Source organism: Arachis ipaensis, chromosome B01 (assembly GCF_000816755.2).
Source record: "Arachis ipaensis cultivar K30076 chromosome B01, Araip1.1, whole genome shotgun sequence".
Taxonomy (NCBI): Eukaryota; Viridiplantae; Streptophyta; class Magnoliopsida; order Fabales; family Fabaceae; genus Arachis; species Arachis ipaensis.
In genome coordinates this window covers 71,692,387-71,699,115 of record NC_029785.2, presented here as the reverse complement: position 1 = coordinate 71,699,115, position 6,729 = coordinate 71,692,387, and positions in this window count along the sequence as shown.

Here is a 6,729-nt window from a genome sequence, read left to right as displayed (position 1 = left end):
ACACGTTCATAAGTGAGAATGATGATGAGCGTCACATAATCATCACATTCATCATGTTCTTGGGTGCGAATGGATATCTTAGAGAAGGAATAAGCTTGAATTGAATAGAAAAACAGTAGTACTTTGTATTAATTCATGAGGAACAGCAGAGCTCCACACCTTAATCTATGGAGTGTAAAAACTCTACCGTTGAAAATACATAAGTGATGAAGGTCCAGGCATGGCCGAATGGCCAGCCCTCCAAACGTGGTCAAAGGATCAAAAGATAATCCAAAGATGTAAATACAATAGTAAAAAGTCCTATTTATGCTAAACTAGTTACTAGGGTTTACAGAAATGAGTAAATGATGCAGAAATCCACTTCTGGGGTCCACTTGGTGTGTGCTTGGGCTGAGCATTAAGATTTACACGTGTAGAGGTCTTTCTTGGAGTTGAACGCCTGTTTGTAACCTGTTTCTGGCGTTTAACTCCACTTTGCAACCTGTTTCTGGCGTTTAACTCCAGAATGCAGCATGGAACTGGCGTTGAACGCCAGTTTGCGTCATCTACACTCGAGCAAAGTATGGACTATTATATATTTCTGGAAAGCCCTGGATGTCTACTTTCCAACGCAATTGAGAGCGTGCCATTTGGAGTTCTGTAGATCCAGAAAATTTACTTTGAGTGCAGGGAGGTCAGAATCCAACAGCATCTGCAGTCCTTCTTCAACCTCTGAATCTGATTTTTGCTCAAGTCCCTCAATTTCAGCCAGAAATTACCTGAAATCACAGAAAAACACACAAACTCATAGTAAAGTCCAGAAATGTGAATTTTAATTATAAACTAATAAAAATATACTAAAAACTAACTAAATCATACTGAAAACTATGTAAAAACAATGCCAAAAAGCGTATAAATTATCCGCTCATCACAACGCCAAACTTAAATTGTTGCTTGTCCCCAAGCAACTGAAAATCAAATAGGATAAAAAGAAGAGAATATACTATAGATTCCAAAATATCAATGAAACTTAGCTCCAATTAGATGAGCAGGACTTGTATCTTTTTGCCTCTTGAATAGTTTTGGCATCTCACTTTATCCATTGAGGTTCAGAATGATTGGCATCAATAGAAACTCAGAGTTTAGATAGTGTTATTGATTCTCCTAGTTCAGTATGTTGATTCTTGAACACAGCTACTTTATGAGTCTTGGTCGTGGCCCTAAGCACTTTGTTTTCCAGTATTACCACCGGATACATAAATGCCACAGACACATAACTGGGTGAACCTTTTCAGATTGTGACTCAGCTTTGCTAGAGTCCCCAATTAGAGGTGTCCAGGGTTCTTAAGCACACTCTTTTTTTGCTTTGGACCTTGACTTTAACCGCTCAGTCTCAAGTTTTCACTTGACCCCTTCACGCCACAAGCACATGGTTAGGGACAGCTTGGTTTAGCCGCTTAGGCCAGGATTTTATTCCTTTAGGCCCTCCTATCCACTGATGCTCAAAGCCTTGGATCCTTTTTATTACCCTTGCCTTTTAGTTTTAAGGGCTACTGGCCTTTTGCTCTTGCCTTTTGGTTTTAAGAGCTTTTGGCTTTTTCTGCTTGCTTTTTCTCTTTTTTTTTCTATTTTTTTTATTTTTTTCTGCAAGCTTTTGTATTCACTGCTTTTTCTTGCTTCAAGAATAATTTTTATGATTTTTCAGATTATCAAATAACATGTCTCCTTTTTCCTTATTCATCAAGAGCCAACATATTTAACATTCATAAACATCAACTTCAAAAGACATATGCACTGTTCAAGCATTCATTCAGAAAACAAAAAGTATTGTCACCACATTAAAGTAATTAAACTAGTTTCAAGGATGAATTTGAAACCCTGTACTTCTTGTTCTTTTGTAATTAAAACATTTTTCATTCAAGAGAGGTGATGGATTCATATTCATAACTTTAAGGCATAGACACTTAGACACTAGTGATCATGTAATAAGACACAAATATAAATAAACATAAATCTTAAAAATCGAAAAAACAGGAAAATAAATAAACAAGGAGATTAAGGAATGAGTCCACCTTAGTGAGGGTGGCGTCTTCCTCTTCTTGAAGAACCAATGGTACTCTTGAGCTCCTCTATGTCTCTTCCTTGTCTTTGTTGTTCCTCCCTCAGAGCTCTTTGATCTTCTCTAATTTCAGGGAGGATGATGGAATGCTCTTGGTGCTCCATCCTTAGTTGTCCCATGTTGGAACTTAATTCTCCTAGGGACGTGTTGATTTGCTCCCAATAATTCTGTGGAGGAAAGTGCATCCCCTGAGGCATCTCAGAGATTTCATGGTGAGGAATCTCCTCATGCTCATGTTGAGGTCCATGCTCTCTTGTTTGCTCCATCCTTTTCTTAGTGATGGGCTTATCCTCTTCAATGAGGATGTCTCCCTCTATGTCAATTCTAGCCGAATTGCAGAGGTGGCAAATGAGGTGAGGAAAGGCTAACCTTGCCAAATTAGAGGACTTGTCAGCCACCTTGTAGAGTTCTTAAGGTATGATCTCATGAACTTCCACTTCCTCCCCAATCATGATACTATGGATCATGATGGCCCGGTCTATAGTAACTTCAGACTGGTTGCTAGTAGGAATGATTGAGCGTTGAATGAACTCCAACCATCCTCTAGCTACTGGTTTGAGGTCAAGCCTTCTTAGTTGAACCGGTTTGCCTTTTGAGTCAATTTTCCATTGAGCTCCTTCCTCACATATGTCTATGAGGACTTGGTCCAACCTTTGATCAAAGTTGACCCTTCTTGTGTAGGGGCGTGCGTTTTCTTCCATCATTAGCAAGTTGAATGCCAGCCTTACATTTTCCGGACTGAAATCTAAGTATTTCCCCTGAACCATGGTAAGCCAATGCTTTGGATTCGGGTTTACACTTTGATCGTGGTTCCTAGTGATCCATGCGTTTGCATAGAACTCTTGAACCATTTGGATCCCGACTTGTTGAATGGGGTTGGTGAGAGCTTCCCAACCTCTTTTTTGGATTTCAAGTCGGATCTCCGGATACTCATTCTTCTTGAGCTTGAAAGGAACCTCAGGGATCACTTTCTTCTTGGCCACAACTTCATAGAAGTGGTCTTGATGGACCTTTGAGATGAATTTCTCCATCTTCCATGACTCAGAGGTGGAAGCAATTGCCTTCCCTTTCCTCTTTCTAGAGGTTTCTCTGGCCTTAGGTGCCATAAATGGTTATGGAAAAACAAAAAGCTATGCTTTTACCACACTAAACTTAAAATGTTTGCTCGTCCCCGAGCAAAAGAAGAAAGAAAGAAGTAGAAGAAGAGGAAAAATGGAGGAGAGGGAGAGAGAGATGGTTTCGGCCAAGGGGAAGGAGAGAGGGTTTTGTTGTGTGAAAATGAAGAGGGAATGGGGGTTTATATAGGAGTGGGGAGGGGTGTAGGATTTGGCCATTTAGGGTTGGGTTTGGGAGGGAAATTATTTTGAATTTAAAGGTAGGTGGGGTTTTTGGGGAAGAGAGGATGGATGTGATTGGTGAAGAGGTGATGGGGAAGAGTGATTGAGTTGATTGGTGAGGGGTATTTGGGGAAGAGAGTTATGGAAAGGTGTGAAGAGGAGAGAAGAAGTAGGTGGGGATCCTATGGGGTCCACAGATCCTGAGGTATTTGAGGATTTTTCATCCCTGCACCTTTTAGACGTGTAAAACGCCCTATATATGCAATCCTGGCGTTTAACGCCAGACTGCAGCATGTTTCTGGCGTTAAACGCCACTTCCTTGCTTGTTTTGGGCGTTCAACGCCAGTCTATAGCATGTTTCTGGCATTAAACGCCAGTCTGATGCTTGTTTCTGGCGTTTAACGCCAGCTTTCCTCTGGGTGCAATCCTGGCATTTAAACGCCAGACTGCTGCTTATTTCTGGCGTTTAACACTAGTTTCATGCTCTGTTCTGGCGTTAAATGCCAGCCAGATGCTCCTTACTGGCGTTTAAACGCCAGTAAGCCCTTCCTCCAGGGTGTGCTATTTTCAATGCTATTTTTCATTCTGTTTTCGATTTTTCAGTAGTTTTTGTGACTCCACATGATCATCAACCTAATAAAACATGAAATAACAAAGAGAAAATAAAATAAAAATGATTAAATAACATTGGATTGCCTCCCAACAAGCGCTTCTTTAATGTCAATAGCTTGACAGTGAGCTCTCGTGGAGCCTCACAAATAATCAGAGCAAGGTTGGGACCTCCCAACACCAAACTTAGAGTTTGACTGTGGGGGCTTTGGTTGACTTTGCAGTGAGAGAAGCTTTTCATGCTTCCTCTCCATGGTTACAGAAGGAGATCCTTGAGTTTTAAACACAAGGTAGTCCTCATTCAGTTGAAGGACCAACTCTCCTCTGTCCACATCAATCACAGCTCTTGCTGTGGCTAGGAAAGGTCTTTCAAGGATGATGGATTCATCCTCATCCGTCCCAGTGTCTAGGATTATGAAATCAGCAGGGATGTAAAGGCCTTCAATCTTTACTAACATGTCCTCTACTAGCCCATAAGCCTGTTTTCTTGAGTTGTCTGCCATCTCTAATGAGATTCTGGCAGCTTGCACCTCAAAGATTCCCAGTTTACAAAGAGTGGCATGAGGTTTATCCCTGATCTAAGATCACATAGAGCCTTTTCAAAGGTCATGGTGCCTATGGTACAAGGTATTAAGAACTTTCCAGGATCCTGTTTCTTCTGAGGCAATCTCAGTTGATCCAGATCACTCAGTTCATTGGTGAGCAAGGGAGGTTCATCTTCCCAAGTCTCATTACCAAATAATTGGCATTCAGCTTCATGATTGCACCAAGGTACTTGGCAACTTGCTCTTCAGTAACATCCTCATTCTCTTCAGAAGAAGAATATTCATCAGAGCTCATGAATGGCATAAGAAGGTTTAATGGAATCTCAATAGTCTCCAGATGAGCCTCAGAGTCCTTTGGTTCCTCAGAGGGAAACTCCTTATTGATCTCTGGACGTCCCAGGAGGTCTTCCTCACTGGGGTTCACGTCCTCTCCCTCCCTTGTAGGTTCGGCCATGATGATCAATTCAATGGCCTTGCACTCTCCTTTTGGGTTTTCTTCTGTATTGCTTGGGAGAGTACTAGGAGGGGTTTCAGTGATCCCTTTACTCAGCTGGTCCACTTATGCTTCCAAATTTCTAATGGAGGACTTTGTTTTATTCATGAAACTTAGAGTGGCCTTAGATAGATCAGAGACTATGTTTGCCAAGCTAGATAGGGTCTGCTTAGAACTCTCTGTCTTTTGCTGAGTGGATGGTGGAAAAGGCTTGCTATTGCTAAACCTGTTTCTTCCACCATTATTAAAGCCTTGTTGAGGCTTTTGTTGATCCTTCCATGAGAGATTTGGGTTATTTCTCCATGAAGGATTATAGGTGTTTCCATAGGGTTCACCCATGTAATTTACCTCTGCTATTGCAGGGTTCTCAGGATCATAAGCTTCTTCCTCAGAAGATGCCTCTTGAGTACTGTTGGATGCAGCTTGCATTCCATTCAGACTCTGAGAAATCATATTGATTTGCTGAGTCAATATTTTGTTCTGAGCCAATATGACATTCAGAGTATCAATTTCAAGAATTCCCTTCTTCTGAGGCGTCCCATTACTTACAGGATTCCTCTCAGAAGTGTACATGAACTGGGTATTATCAACCATGTCAATGAGTTCTTAAGCTTCTGCAGGCGTTTTTTTAGGTGAATGGATCCACCTGCAGAATGGTCCAATAACATCTTTGATAGTTCAGATAGACCATCATAGAATATATCCAGAATGGTCCATTCTGAAAGCATGTCAGAAGGACACTTTTTGGTCAGTTGCTTATATCTCTCCCAAGCTTCATAAAGGGATTCACCTTCTTTCTGTCTGAAGGTTTGAACATCCACTCTAAGCTTACTAAGCTTTTGAGGAGGAAAGAACTTGGCTAAGAAAGCCGTGACCAGCTTGTCCCAAAAGTTCAGGCTATATTTAGGTTGAGAGTCCAACCATACTCTAGCTCTGTCTCTTACAGCAAATGGGAAAAGTATAAGCCTGTAGACCTCGGGATCAACCCCATTGGTCTTAACAGTATCACAGATCTACAAGAATTCAGTTAAGAACTGAAAATGATCTTCAGATGGAAGTCCATGAAACTTGCAGTTCTGTTGCATCAGAGAAACTAATTGAGGTTTAAGCTCGAAATTGTTTGCTCCAATGGCAGGGATTGAGATGCTTCTTCCATGTAAATTGGAATTAGGTGCAGTGAAGTCACCAAGCATCCTCCTTGCATTGTTATTATTTTCGGCCATATCTTCTTCTTTTTCGAAATTTTCTGTAAGATTTTCTCCAGAGAGTTATGCTTTAGCTTCCCTTAGCTTCCTCTTCAGAGTCCTTTTAGGTTCAGGATCAGCTTCAACAAGAATGTTCTTATCCTTGTTCCTGCTCATATGAAAAAGAAGAAGAAAGCAGAAAAGAAAATATGGAATCCTCTATGTCACAGTATAGAGATTCCTTTATGTGAGTAGAAGAAAGTAAGAATAGAAGAAGGAAAAGATGAGAATCCAAACACAAGGGTGAGGATAGAAGTGTTAATGGATGAATAAATAAATAGAGGGAGATTAGAGATGAGAGAAGAATTCGAAAATTTAATAAAATAAAATAAGAATATTTTAAAATTAAATTGAAAATTTGAAAATTAAAATTGAAATTGAATTAAATTAAAAATTAAAACAA